General features: G+C 35.2%; 1 pseudogene; it reads right to left on the minus strand.

The window, feature by feature from the left end:
• Window positions 1-9,587: 9,587 nt before the first annotated feature.
• On the minus strand, window positions 9,588-9,965 carry LOC125392908 (small ribosomal subunit protein eS25 pseudogene; annotated as a pseudogene).
• Window positions 9,966-16,223: the final 6,258 nt, after the last annotated feature.

Consider the following 16,223-nt stretch of genomic DNA (forward strand, 5'->3'; position numbering starts at 1 on the left):
TGGCATTTGAAAGGAATGCCAGCTATATTGAGCCTATTGTCAGGTACATCTAAGGATACACTCCACATTTTGACAGGGTTTTTTAATCCACCAGATGTTCATGAGACATGTACAAAACACACAATCAAGCCAAGGAATGCATTACACATCCAGATACTAATTAGAGTTCATATTTAGTCTTTCAGTGGATTAGACTGCTTACCAGCTGATTGACTGAGAGGAACCAACTTGATTAAGTCATAGCAGTAAGAAACTCTTGCACTTTAAAAGAAAAAGGTACTGCATAATAAAAGCATTTTGATAAAATAACAAATTATTTCAAGATAAAAACATTGTTACATGGCAAAGTGAGATATCTTAAAGTTCTAATGAAAGGCAACCTAAAATTTATGATTCACAGCATGCTTTTTCTCCTTCAGATAGTGGATTTTATCACATTAGATTAACTTTTCTATACTAAGCCTTTAAATGATTCACTAGGCTTTTAGTATTTAACCAATAATATCTAAGTAAAAAGCTTAATGAAAACATCAACTTTTACATTCAGAATAGAAAAACACATATAACTCAAACCTTTTTCTAACTTCTCTATTAATTTAGATGTTGTTTTTGAAAATTATGCTTTCTAAATTTGTTTTATTTATACTATATAAATATATACATATATAAATATATAGTTTAAATCATTCCAACCTATTGACCCTTTAACAAATTCTAAGGGCCTTTTAATACAGTCATTGGGATGCTAAGCCCAGAGAGAACCTTGAGTAATAATCAACACTGGGAACTGGTAATCAATAAGTGACAGATTATTGAGTGTTCCTAGGCTCCATCAAAGAACAGTCTAAAAAAATACTAGTTAATATATATAAATATATATGTATAATTTATACATATATGTACACACATATGTTTATTGGATTATTCACTTTGGAATCTATCTTAGTTCTAAGACGTAAGTTAAAAATCAAGATTTCAAAAATCAACCTTATGATGTAAGAGACCAGCTCATAGTGACTGCGGCTAACCTATATTGAGTAAGTAGCCAAAAACAGTTATGTGGTGCAATGATTAAATAAAGAGTTACCACCTCATTTTCTTATTTTTACATGTTTTCATGATAATGTGCCTATCTATTACTGTTTAATAACATAAGAACTGTTTATATACAAATTTTATACCTGCTTTATTTAGTTCTAGCTTTTACACATCTTTTATTTATTATTAAAACTTTTGTTTGCGTTTGCTGAGTAAGCTCCAGTGGACACATGGGTGTTCTGAACAGAGACTCTGACTCTAGGAACTGTGCTTTTCTCAGGAGGACACATACTGCATTTCAAACTGACAACATTCCTTGTCGTGATTTTTCTTGCAGACTCTTGGCATTCCACATCTGGGCAGGGAGTCTTCCCCTCCTCTTGGATTGCAATTCATAGGATTTATAAGTCATTAAAAACTGTTTTTCTTTTGTCTTCTTTCTTTCCTTCTTTCTTTCTTTCTTTCTTTCTTTCTTTCTTCCTTTCTTTGCATTCCAACAAATTAAGGAGAAAACAACAATTTTAGAACAAACCCTCACACCAACAGCTTCAAGTTTTGTCTGCTTTCAGCATTCCGGTTTGATTAATGAGAATAACTTTATTTTTGTTTGGTTGAAATTCATATCATGCAATATTTGCATCTTAATTACTTTTAAATGACACAGAAAATACTGCTTCTGATGCTGCCTAAAATGATAGGAAAACAATAAATTAGAAAACACAAAATTTAAAAGCACACCCTGCAAAACGTTCATCTTTTAGACTTAATATCTTGCTAGAATGCTCTTAATTTTATAGTCTTCCAGGACAGATAACGTTTAACATGCAATTTTATGTATTATGTGTGAGACCTGTGTTATCTTGAAAACACAGCCAAGAAACAGGAAAGAATATTTTATCTGTGGCCTTGATCTTTTCATAGTTTTTTATCATTGGCAGGAAATATGCTTTTGTCTGTCATTACTGGAGTAATATAAACTCACATAAGCTGTGCTTAAGGGATTGTGTTGGTTGACATGAAGCATTGATTGAATCTGGATTTAGATACAGCTGTCAAGAGCGGGGGCTCAAGAAAATGTGGTGAGGCTTTGGATTTGGGAAAACACAGATAAACTAGATAAACTTGAATTCCCTTCCCACCAATACCATACACATGTCCTGAAAGAGAATCTAGATGTTATTTGAATGAGCAACATTTATTAGTGGGAAAAGTGAGATCATTATATATTATATATTATATTCACATATGCATAATCAACAAATATCTGAAAAGAAGAAGTGACTAAATTTGACTGTTACTTAATATAATCTCATCCAATTTCCAAGTCAAATCCAACATCAAATTTAAAAGAATGCTTCCTTTTGGAGGTATAAGGCCATGTACATATGACAGGATTGATTCCTATTGCCTCGTGGTTTTTGGCATATATTTGCATCTTTTTCTAGGATAATAATCCAAAACTTTTCACTGTGAATACTTAACATTTAATTGACAGGACCAAGCATCTCTAGGCTTGAAGAACAAGGAACTATTAAGAAGAAGCATTTCGCAAATTTGAATCCCTTGACTATTTTCTGTCCCTGAGAGGCATCATACAGGTAATGCACAGAGCATAGACTTTAAGCACAAAGATTTGAGCAGCATTTCTATACATATCTACCACCCCTGTCATACTATGGAACATCTGGGAAACATTGTTTCCTGAATCTTAAAAATGATGACAACTTCTAGTACTTTAGAACATTTAAACGAAGTAGCATATACGAAATGAACACTGCAATTCCTAGTATACCTGTTTATGCATTCAACAATGTTTTGGCTTTTTTTGATGTCTTTGACTTTATGAACATACATTGTGTAGATATGTGTAGATATAATCCAAAGAATTAGTAGTGTTGCTTTACTGCTCAGCTGTTGCTTTACTCCTTAACCACAGAAGAAGAGAAACTAGTAGTCATGCTTTCAGTATCTAAAATCAGTTTTTTAATATATATGTATGAATATATATATATACATGCTATGAATACAAAATGAGATAAAGCTTTCAGTGTGTAAGCATAAAATATTTTTTGCAATTCTAAACATATTTCTGAGTTGAAAAGCAAGTATCAAGGATACTTGCTTGAGGATGGAGCATATGCCAAATTTAATAAAATGCTTTAATGGACTTTTGCATCTACAAATATGGGATAAATATAAATTTTTCTATTCATTTTATTTTGGGGTGTAGCTCATTCAAAGAACTCGTGAACTTTTAAAGGAAATAGAAAGTTTTTATTTGCTGGCTTGGCAGGTTACATAGGGGATTTGCCTAAATGTTCTTGTATTTTATGAACAAAAAACATATCCTGGTGACACACTTCAATTAATAAGAACAGTTAACAATAAGGGGAGCCTCAGAAATAAAAAGGCAAGGTTAGTACATTTAGGGACTCACCATGAACAATGAACTATGATGACTAGGTCTTTGTTCTTCTTTTGGCAGGTGTTGGGGTTTATGCCCTGGGCTCTTAAATTAAAATGGTGTCTTTGCGCCTCTAACATGGCATCAATTGTGATAAGGTATGGGGTATGTTTTACTGCCATTACCAAAAGTTAAAAGCCTGGATGGTGTATGATGAAACAAACATGAAAGAATTTTGTAGTTGGAAAAAATATGGACTCTCAGAAACATCACTGTGATTTGCTTCCTGGATGATTTTTGTGTATATGTGTACATGTCTGTGTACACCTCATATAATGTTTCTTGAAGGTGAAGAAATCAGAAACTCAAAATGCTAACAGGAACAAATAAAACACAGAAAAACATACTATGAAATCTTGCTGCAAAGCAAGATATAAAGCTTTTAGATATTGAGCATCCTAATATATAAAACACTACAACAAAAACTACTACTCAATTCCCAACAATAGAAACACAGTACAGTGAGCAAACTGATGTCAGTACCCACCAGTAACAGGACACCTCAGCTCCCTCTAGAAGAACTTGAGAAAATTTGAATCCAGAAACAGGAGACAGCTCTAGAAAGGGGAGCAACCCCACAAGGTGATACAAGTGTCCTTTCCATCTCTCACTAGCATCATTGGCCGTCACAATGTGAAAGAGGATGAGTATACTTACACCATCACCCACAAAGAATGACTAGTTCTCACCATCCCTGCAGGAGTGTTTAGAGAACAGCCAGGGCATGCAATCACCCATCAGTGATTGTCCTTCCGATGAGAGCCCGGGGAGGTAGTTAATTACGATAGTGATAGGGAAATCCTGGAACATAGGACAAATATCAAAAGATTCAAAATACTTGTAATCATAATCGGTGTATTCTTTACTATAACAGAATAAGATAGAAGTCAATAAAGCAGAAAATCTTCAAATCTATGAGAATTAGCAAAATACTTCTACTTGGTTTATGAGTCAAAAAAAAGCTCTATGGGAAATTTTAAGAAATACATTTAACTAAATGAAAGAAAAATAGACTGCATCAAACTTTGTAGTATGATATTAAAATGGTGCTGAAACTAGACAAAGCAATCCTCCACAGAAGGATGTACTGAAGATGTCGCCATAAATCTTTTCAATATATGGTAAGGGCAGAGGGAGCAAGTATAATTTAAAGAATACACACACTGTAGCACTAACACAAAAACCACACACACAAATCAATGGACTAAAACAGAGAATCCATTAATAAATTTAAACAGCTAAATCCACATGAACTTTGATAGAGCCGTCACAGACACACACACACACACACACACACACAAACACAACACACACTGAGGCAAAAGACTGGCACTTTTATGTTATTTGAAGTTCAAACATTCATATTCACATACAAAAAGAACAACATGATGTTTATCTTCCTGTATCTGTGTTACTCAGAATGATTGTTTTTAGCGTCATTCATGTTTCCAAAAGATTTCCTTTTTCTTTACAATTAAATAATATTCCATTGTGTCTCTAACAAATGCTGTTGGTAAAGTTAGGTATGTACATTTTTTCCTGTGGAAATGATCTATTCTATAGCCATACTTTTGGTTTCAAATTGAGGAGCTTAATAAAGAAATAACAGTAAAATCTGTAATTAGAAATAGTAAATAGTGTATACAGCATATACGTTGGAGCAACATCTAGATAATAAAACCGTCAAATTAGACACTTCTAACATCCAGCAGAAATGACTAGAATAGTCTGATTAGAAGAGCAAACAAAAGTAACATCATCAAATCATGTGCTTACACCAATCATCAGAAATGGTTGGGGAAACCCATTGACTACTATTATACTGAACTTCCTGATTGAAAGACTTCTAGGGGAAGCAGAGTATTCTTGGTATGGATGGGCTGTGTGAGAAATCTGTTGGAAATGGTTTCCCTTTTAGCTGTTCTCAAGAATACAACACATTTAATACTCTTATCTGTTAGCATTTCCCTTTCTTCCTTTCTCTAGTAAGGAATCAGGCTACAAAGGGCTCTTAAATAAGATGCTGGAGTCTAGCTACGACAATGGGTTCCTCTTCAACTCCATAATTTGCTTTCAAGAAGTTTATAAAGAGCAGCAATTTACCATGTAACTTATATTTACACACTCCTGGAAAATTGAGTCTAGATTCACCCAATATAAATTTCAAGCATAACTTCATCCTGTGGAAAAAGACGCAGAGATCCACAACCAAGCACCAGGCTGAGCTCCAGGAATCCAGTTGAAGAGAGGGAGGAGGGAATATATACATAAGGGAGGTCAAGATCATGAAAGGGAAATCTACAAAGACAGATGAACCAAGCTCCTGGAAAATCATGAACTCTAGACTGACACCTGTGGAGCCTCAAAGGGCCTGAACTAGGCCCTCTGCATGTGGTAGATAGTTGTGCAGATTGGTCTATCTGAGAAATCCCTGAAAATAGGACCAGGTTAACCCTGATGCATGAGCTAGCTTGTAGGAGCCCATTTCCTATGGTGGGATGTTGTGACCAACCTTAATGCAGCAGGTAGGGGCTTGGTCTTGCGTAATTTAATGTGCTGGACATTGTTGACTCCCCATGGGATCCCTTGTCCTTTAGGAGGAGTAGATGAGGAGTAGGCTGGGCAGTAGCTAAGGGGGGGGGGGGGCGATGGGAGGCAGAACTGAGTTTGGAAAGTAAAATGCAATTTAAAATGATAAAAAATCATCATTATGTGTGTGTGTGTGTATAAAGTATACATATATAGATACATATATATGTATATATATATATATATATATATATATATATATATATATATATACATATATATAAAGTACATAGCCAGAGGTGGTGATGCACACATGTAATCCAAGCACTTGAGAGGCTAAGGAAGGTGGATATCTGAGTTTGAGGCCAGTCTAGTCTACAGAGCTAGTTTCAATGAAGTCCAGTAGAAAGAAACCAAACCAAATAATAAAAATAAAGTATTTTTAAAAATCAAGTGTGAGCAAATCAAATATAAGAACTAAAACCTTAAAATCCTAGAGTAAAACGTAGGAGAAGCATTTCTTTATCTAGAAATAGGCAATGAATTTCTAAATCAAACTGTGGTAACTCAGGAGGTAATAGGAACTAGTGCATTGTAGGGTACTGTGTGGTCGTTCATAAAAGTCTATGCATGTGGAGATGATTGACACAAAATTAGACAATATACTACTTTATAACTTTAATTTTGGAAGGACCATTTGTTTCTGTCTAATCTTCTGTAAATAACTAACGTGTAGCAATTATATAAATAGTAGGTACTAAATAACACCCTGAATAATAAAATTTAAATAAAACAGCATCCTTCAAGATTTATTTATTTTTAAATATTGAAATACTGAATAATTTAAGGATTATTTTTAATTGTCAAAATGGTTCTAGTAATTATGACAATTTCTTCCTTCTGACAATACATTATATATACAATATACTATGACTATAATCTTTTCTCATGGCTCTTCTGTACCTCCTAATCAGTTCTTTCCAACTAGTCAATTCACAAGAACTCAAGTTAATGATATAACCATATGTAGCAGGGAGGCTAGTAGTTTGCTTTCATACATATTCTGACAGACTCTGCCTGTTAATGTGTTTCATAATACATAATGTCAACATTGATGCTTAGATTTGAGATATACTTTAACCATCTTTTTAGCCTTTTCTGCTATTGTTATTTCTGTTTGTTTTCTACTTTATCCTTTCCTGTTTTCTTTCTAATCATATCTCTGTTACTTAGAATTGCATTCTAATTTATCAAATGTCTTTAAGGTCATCCTACCTACATGACACTCTACTGTTTATTTTTAGCTTGCAATGCCTCGGGGATTTGTTTCCATACAATGTTATGTCCTTTGTAAACATAAGGCCCTGTTTTCCACAAAGTATTTCTTATTATGTGAGAATTGTCATATGGACTATGTCAAATATGTTAGGAAGGCAAAATGAGAATGTCGTGAAAGTAGTTAATCTATTATATCACTTGAATTTCATAAATAACAGATAAGAGAAGTTTAATTTACTGTATCCATATAAAAAGACTACTTTTTCCAATTCTTTTCATTTATTTCTAAATGCACATATGACTGCATGAAGACATATATTCTGTGTTTCTTGGGCTATGTATCTGTCGTCATTGAAAATGGAATTCCAATGAATTTTCTAAGAGTGTTTTCTAAATATAAAAATGGACTTAGTTCACATTCGTTTGGCAGTATCTTCCTAAAGAGCACTCTTCTGTGGTTGCATTTTTCTTTAGCATTTTAAAGCTGTTTCTTCACCTCTGGAGTCCATTGTTTAACTAAGGTTTGTGAACTCTTCTTGTAATGCTCTATGTAGTGCAACTTAATGTGCTTTGAAAGTATTTGTTCTAAAAGCACTCTCCTTGCATCTCATCTTTAGCACTGATTTTTATGGACTTGGGTATAAAGGTGATCAACTTCTTTCACTTTCACTGAATACATAACATTTATTAACATGTGCATCCATAATTTCTCTAAAATTCTAATTCTATTTTCTGTTCTTTTTAATTTTAATTTTATTCATTTTTATTGTTTTTATTGAGCTATATATTTTTCTCCACTCCCCCTCTCTGCCTCTCCCCTCCCTTTCTACCCTCCCTCAGGGTCCCCATTCTCCAAATTTACTCAGGAGATCTTGTCTTTTACTACTTCCAATGTAGATTAGATCCATGTATGTCCCTCTTAGTGTCCTCATTGTTGTCTAGGTTCCCTGGGATTGTGATTTGTAGGATGCTTTTCTTTGCTTTATGATTAAAAACTACTTATGAGTGAGTACATATGATAAGTGTCTTTCTGGGTCTGGGTTTCCTCACTAAATATGAAGTTTTCTAGCTTCATCCATTTGCCTGCATATAGAAAGATGTTGTTATTTTTCTCTGCTGTATAGTACTCCATTGTGTAAATGTATTACATTTTCCTCATCCATTCTTTGATCAAGGGACATTTAGGTTGTTTCCAGGTTCTGGCTTTGACAAACAATGCTGCTATGAACTAAGCTGAGCACATGTCCTTGTGGCACAGTTGAGCATCCTTAAGATATATACCCAAACGTGGTATTGCTGGGTCTTGAGAAAGGCTGTTTCCTAATTTTCTGAGAAATCTCCATACTGATATCCAAAGCAGTTGTACCAGTTTGCATTCCTCACATCAATCAGGAGTATTTTGTTTACCCCACAGCCTCTATAGCATAAGTTGTCATCAGTATTTTTGATCTTGTTTATTTTACAGGTATATGATGGAATCTCAGAGTTGTCTTGATTTGCATTTCTTTCATGACTAAGAATGTTGAGCATTTCCTTAAGTGTCTTTCAGCCATTGTAGATTTCTCTGTTGAGAGTTCATCAACATGTAGAAGAGTGAAAATAGATCCATAATTATCATCATGCACAAAACTCAAGTACAAATGTATCAAAGACCTCAACATAAATCCAGTCACACTGAACCTCATAGAAGAGAAAGCAGAAAGTGCACTTGAACACAATGGTACAGAAGACTGCTTCCTAATTATAACCCAATAGCACAGATACTGAGAGAAACAATTAATAAATTGGACCTCCTGAAATGGAAAAATTTCTGTAAAGTAAAGGACACGGTCAAAAAGACAAAATGGCGGCCTAGTTCCTATTCTTATAGGGTAAGATTTGCTGATGTCATCTGAGAGCTCTTGGTATATGTCAATTTGTTAAAGTTTACTCTTTCATGGCCTTCCATTTTCCTTTTCTTTTTTTCCTGTTTTTTAGAGGCAGGGTTTCTCTGAGTTGCTTTGGAGCCACTCCTGGAACTATCTCTTATAGACTAGGCTGGCTATGAACTCACCTGTCTCTGCCTCCCACATGCTGGGATTAAAGGCCTGCACCACCACTGCCTGGCTGGCCTTTCATTTTCAAAGCTGAGTAAATTCTTTGTCCTCTGATAAGTTTCTTAAATTCGTCCATCGTGATTTCTTTTCTTTTTCTTTTTTGTTACTTTTTATTTTATTTTGTTTTATTTTTATTTAATAAAGTTTTATTTTTTTCCAAATGTACAGCTGATTGAACCTGTTCATGCATCTTCACCAGCAGCTGGGGTATCTCCACCCTCTGTGTTTCTGATGTAAATTACTTGGGCTCTGTGCTTTGAAGCCAGGTTGATAAGCCCTTAACTAAGGAGCTGCTGAAGGGCTGCCCTGGCCAGGGAACAGCGAATCTTAAGTCTCTCAGAGACCACAGCTGGAGTAATAAGTTTATAGTTGGGAACTTCCATACAGAGTGTGTCGTATGTAGCCCTGTCAAACAGGACTAGGTTGTTGAGCTTGTCCCGAACTTTACCTTTGGACCACTTCTTCTTTTTGGCCTTGTCACCAGATTTATTTACTGGGTATTTGTCTTTTTGGGACGACTTTCCGGCATCTTTCTTCTTCTTGTCATCCTTGGGCAGCATGATGAAGCTCAGAGAGAGGCGATGGCCACTGCAGCCTCCCTAAGATGTTGGGGAAAAAGAAACTTATTTTATTTTAAAAACAATCTTTTTTTTATTTTATGTACCAATCCCAGTCCCCCTAACCTCCCTTCCTACATCTCTCTCCACCTTCTGCCACCCCTACTCTCATCAGTTCCTCAAAGAGGATGAGGCCTCCAAAGGGGAGTCAACAAAGTCTGTCAAACTACTTTTTGGCAGGACCAAGACCTCTCCCCTGTATCTAGGCTAAACAAGGTGTCCCTCCACAGGAAATAGGCTCCAAAAAGGCAGTTCATGGATAAATCCTGGCCACACAGACTGTGGCCTCACAAAGCAATTTCTTTTCTTAGAGAATTATTTTTCACATAATATTGTAACATGAGGAGACCTGTTTGTTTGTGTTTCTGTCCTGCCTGGTCCCCCCCAGCTGTTTAGCCCCAAAGAAAATAACACAGAGGACTCCTTAAGTTATAAAGCTGATTGGCCCATTAGGTCAGGCTACTTATTAACTAACTCTCACATCTTGATTAACCTATTTATCTGATCTATTTTTAGCCATGTGGCTCAGTACCTTTTTCAATGGGGCAGCTCACATCCTGCTGATTCGGTGGCATGGGCAGAAATGGGAGGAATCAACTTCCTCCTCCCCAGAATTCTCCTGCTCTCCTTGCATCATTTCCACTTCCTGTCTGGTTTTCCCACCTACACCTCCTGCCTGGCCAATCAGTGTTTATTTAAAACATGATTGACAGAATACAGACAATTCTTCCGCATAATATATTTTTATTCTAGATCAAACTTTATTTCTTAACATTTCCTTTTTTTTACTGAGAAGTACCATTTTATTGCATTTATATTTAATATCTTTCATATGCCCATTTTCACATTTGAATCATGTCCCAAATAGGTTTACCATTTAATAGAGGTTATTTTAGTTTATTTTTATTTTTTTTATCTTTTAAAAACATCTTTTAAGCTTTAACTTTGTGTACGTGGTTGTGTATGGCAATGTGTATGGCAGGTACCTGAAGAGGCCAAATGCATCTGATACCCTGGACCTAGGATTACTATCATTTGTGATCTACTCAACCTAGCTATTGGTGAATAAACTCGGTTGTTCTGCAAGAGCAATCTTGATTTTAACTTCCAAGTCATCTTTCCATCTCCTATCATCTTCTCCTATGATAATAGATCATGTTTTCTTGTTTTTTCATACTTCAAACAACTTGTTTCATAGACATTCTTACACATTCTGTCAAACCAAGTGGATTACTTGTTTTCTACCACACTTAATGGGATTAATTTCAAACTGTAATTCTGTTTCTGGGGCATGCATTCCAATCTCTGTTTACATATTTTAGGTTTCCAAGAGACTTTTTGAGTCTGTCCCATGAATGTGTAACTTGGAAAGTAGTACAGAAATGACAAAGTTTAGGTATAAAATTGAGACTCTCTTGGTTCTTTTATTTCTGAAGTGTCTCTATTGTTTCCTAACGGTTGTGATGATCTTAAAGCACTAAAATTTCAAATTAGAAAGTCTCTGGGTTTCTTCTTGAGTTTATAGAGCCTGGAATAACACAAGATATGTCTGTTTAGAAAGAATTTAAAAAATAAAAATACAGGCAAACACAAATATACATACATAAAAGATGGAGTCATTGCTGAAGAGTGAGTCAGAGGGTAAAGTGTTTGCTGTACAAGCATGAGGACCTGAATTCATCACCAACACCAACATAAAAAACCAAGGCTGCGGAAGGTGCCTATAATTAGGGTAGAGATAAAAAGATGCACTGGGGCATTCTGTCTAGCCCATTTAGCTAAATCAGTTAATTCTGGTCTTGTGAGAGACTTTGAATATATAGTAGAGTAAATCTGAGGAAGAGACCTGACATTGACTTCTGGCCTTCACATGTACGTGCGTATCTGTAAAGAAAATAGAATTGCCAGGTGAAAGGACAGTTTTATTCCATTTATTTCAGATAGGGGGTCTACTGTGCATCAGCTTTTAATTGTTCCCCACTGTTACTGATATTTTATAAAGGGTCTGCATTTACATCTAAAAGAAAGTTAATTGGGTATGTCTCTTTTAGATATTGCTTGAGTTGGTCTTTAAAAATAAATCATTTTTTAAATGCAGCCACTTAATTGTAATATCAGCATTTAAAAGCTAAAAGAGGAGGGCTACCACGGTTTTGAGGACAGGTTATGCAGTAAAGAATATTCCACCTAGCCAAAGAAACCAAGCTCTTGCTAAATCATTTTAATATTAAAATTCTTAAAAATTATTTTAACAATTTAATAAAAATGATTAACCAACTTTTACATAAGGTAGATTGTTGTTGGTTTGCTACTGAATGGGGCATTTGAAAAAAGCTCCAGCCAGACCAACTCCATCTTGACCACCAGCATTGAAAACTTACTTTTATTCTGCAAAGTACAACACTATACAGTTTTTATCTTTTTTTAAATTTCATCATATCTGTTCTAAAGAAAAGCATCTAAGCTCATTAGAAATCAACAGATTTATTTTTAAACACATAAAGACAGAGAGTAAAAGAGAATTTTTTGTCCCATTCTTAGTACCTTTTCTGGCTTCCCTTCATCCTGTAGTATAATGTAAATTGATAGTAGGCAGATTGAGTTTTTATGCATAGAGGATCTATTTAAAAAATGCTCTGTCCATAACATTTTAAATAGTGATGATAACCACTTACATGTTTTATATAATGGCCAGTCTAAGCTGTCTATGGTTATACAAAACTGTAAACCCAGCACTTAAGAGGCTGAGGCAGGAAGTACTGAGCATTTCAGGCCTGTGTTACCTGCTGCAATATAATCTTAAAAATATTTTCAAATAAAAAAATTAGACAATTTATACTGTATATTGAGGATATAACATGATGTTATAAAATAGTAGAAGAAATAGACAAGGTTACCATAGTCAGGCAAATGTTCCACCACCTCACCAACTACTGTTTCATTTTGTTTTTGCGAAAAGAGAGCTGTATTCTCATATCTTCAAGGGAATTCTACACACTGTACAATTTTGGTACCTATGGTCTTCACATTAACACTTCGTTTAGATCTCTCTTACCTGCTCATCGTCTACATGAGCTCCTCCGTATCGTCTGACCTACTTCTGAAGAGGTTTCCTTTTTGGGATTATATATTAAAACTATCAAGAAATGTATGTCTTTGAAAATTTGCCTCTGACCTTAAGCCACACTTCTGTCATCTGTCTCCGATACACTTTTCAAGGGAACGTCATTTCTACCGGGAAGGCCTTTATAGTGAGGAGATGAAAGAGGGAGCAGAACTTTCATTTGAATTGCTTACTTGGAAAAGAGAAAGTGAAGACAGCATTTAATCAATTATGTAGTTTTGTGTGTTCTCACTCAGAATAAGGTATATATTTGAAAAGGAAGTGTTGTTCACTGGATTAACATCCATTTTCTTTTTGAACCCCTGCAGAGTCTTTTTGCTTATGAAGGGCTTTTGGCCTGCTATGTAAATCATTCGCCATTTGTTCTCAGGGCTCCATTGGGAGGGATGTCTTTTATTCTTTTTTGAATTATTTTGGTGACTCCATTGCTTTTGGGCCACACTAAACTCAGGTTAAATACCATGTCACAGAGATAAATTGAAGCCAAAATCAAGACATTTCTCGAATGCCATCTTTGGTGAGCTCGACATGGACTAGTAACTGTAATGTCCTTGCTATTGCATGTTCTACAATCCTGTGGCACCTGTACTCTGCTTCCAATGGTACTACGCCTTTAGGGTACACCCTACACTATAGAACAGTTTGCAAGCTGGACAAGGGGCTGGAGAATGAAACACACGCATACACCCCGCGGCAAAGACATGGGTCATCCTTAAATTCCCTAAGAATTCCCCCTATATTGTGTTCCAGGGCAGCTTATATAGTGCCTTCCCTGACCAATGGCCATGTCCTAGCTCTCAGGATCCTGCAGCTACAAGCCACCAGAAACACTCCCGTCTTGTGCTCAGAGCAGCTGCAAACACAGGAAAACAAGTTGTTTACTCCAGCAGACAAGGGGTCGCAGGTATCCAGGGTCTGGGAGTCCACAGTCCCCAAAAAGTCACTATGATTTTGCTCTGTTTACAGTGACGGCTGAGAAGGTTCCTTTTAACTAATTTCTGTAACTTGCCTGGGCATATATATTTTCATGTACCTTTCTATTATTTTTTTCAATTTTAACTCAGTCTCACATATTAATTTAGCATAGTTACTTGTGTATTTTTCTTCAGTACTGGCAGAGGATTTTGGGAAATATAGCTGAATATTTAAATTATAAAATAACATCATTAAGCATTTTGATGATAATGGTTATAAAAAATCTGAGACAAAAATTTCACTTTCTTAAGTTTTTTTTTAATATTTATTTATTTATTTATTAAGTATACAATATTCTGTCTGCATGTATGCCTGAAGGCCAGAAGAGGGCACCAGACCCTCATTACAGATGGTTGTGAGCCACCATGTGGTTGCTGGGAATTGAACTCAGGACCTTTGGAAGAGCAGGCAGTGCTCTTAACCTCTGAGCCATCTCTCCAGTCCCTCACTTTCTTAAGTTTAACAACTTATGATGTGCAAAAATAAAGAATAAAATTTATTCTATATGTTATCATTGCCTTAATATCATTTCTGTGGCAGCTCAGTATGACGATCAGATAAAATATATTTGAAAGGTAAAGTGGAGCCTTTGTTAAGCTTGTGTACGTATGAAGTATGTTTGAGCAGTTCTTCATTTATTTGTCACCTTGCTAGTAGTGAGTTTCTCTCAGATCTTGATGTTATATACACATTTTTTACCATATTATTTTAGCATTTACATCATTAATTATATATTTAATTTATATATAATCAAGTGATCTGTTTGTTACTAGTATTTATAATTATTAGCATTTGAAATATATTACTATTAATTTAGTATCACAAATGTAATAATAGCTAATAAATTTTTATATTTTAAAAGTAGCTGATTTAGAGAACTTTTAACTTTTTATTGGTTTTATTGAGCTATACATCATTCTCCACTTCCCTCACTTCCTCCCCCTCTCTCATTCTACCCTCTGCTGTGACCCCCCCACATACTACCTATTTTCTCAGAAGATCTTGTCTTTTTCTCCTTCCTATGTAGATCCATTTATGTCTTTTTAGGGTCCTATTCATTGTTCTCTGGGTCCTCTTTAGTCTCTGGGTTTGTGGACTATAGACTGGTTTTTCTTTGCTGCATGCCTAGAAGCAACTTATGAGTGAATACATATTATATTTGTCTTTCTTGGTCTGGATTACTTTACTCAATATGGTATTTTCTAGATCCATCCATTTGCCTCCAAATTTCAAGATGTCATTTTTTTTTTTTGCTGTGTAGTACTCCATTCTGTAAATGTACCACATTTTCTCTATTCATCCTTTAGTTGAGGAACATCCAGGTTGTTTCTAGGTTCTGGCAATTATGAATAATGCTGTTATGAACATAGGTGGGCACATGGTCTTGTGGTATAATTGAACATCCTTTGGGTGTTTACTCAAAAGTGGTATTGCTGGGTCTTGAGAAAGATTGTCTCCTAATTTTCTGAGAAATCACCATAGTGATTTTCAAAGTGGCTGTACAAGTTTGTACTTCCACCAGCAATGCAGAAGTGTTCCCTTTACCCCACAACCTCAGGTGTAAGATCAAATTTTAGGGTTCTTTAGACTAATGTCTGTATTCCATTTTTTAATTGGATTATTTGATCTTTAATGTCAAGTCCCTTGAGTTTTTTTGTATACTTTGGAGATCAGTTCTCTGTCCTATGTAGGGTTGGTGAAGATTTTTTCCATTCTGTAGGCTACTGTTTTGCCTTGTTGACTGTGTCCTTTATTTTACAGAAGCTTTTCAGTTCAGGAGATCCCATTCATTAATTATTTCTTTCAGTGTCTGTGGGTTATATTTAGGAAGTGGCCTCCTGTACCAATGATTTTTAAGTGTAATTCCCACTTTCTTTTTAAGAGGTTCAGTGTGGTTGGATTTATGTTAAGGTCTTTGATCCAATTGGACTTGAATTTTGTGCATGGTGATAAATATGAATCTATTTGCATTCTTCTACATATTTGATACCCACTTATGCCAGCACCATTTGTTGAATATGCTTTCTTTATTCTATTTCATAGTTTTACCTTATTTGTCAAAAATCAGTTATCCATAGGTGGGTGAATTGATACTCATGTCT

Source organism: Myodes glareolus, chromosome 2 (assembly GCF_982192425.1).
Source record: "Myodes glareolus chromosome 2, mMyoGla1.1, whole genome shotgun sequence".
Lineage (NCBI taxonomy): Eukaryota > Metazoa > Chordata > Mammalia > Rodentia > Cricetidae > Myodes > Myodes glareolus.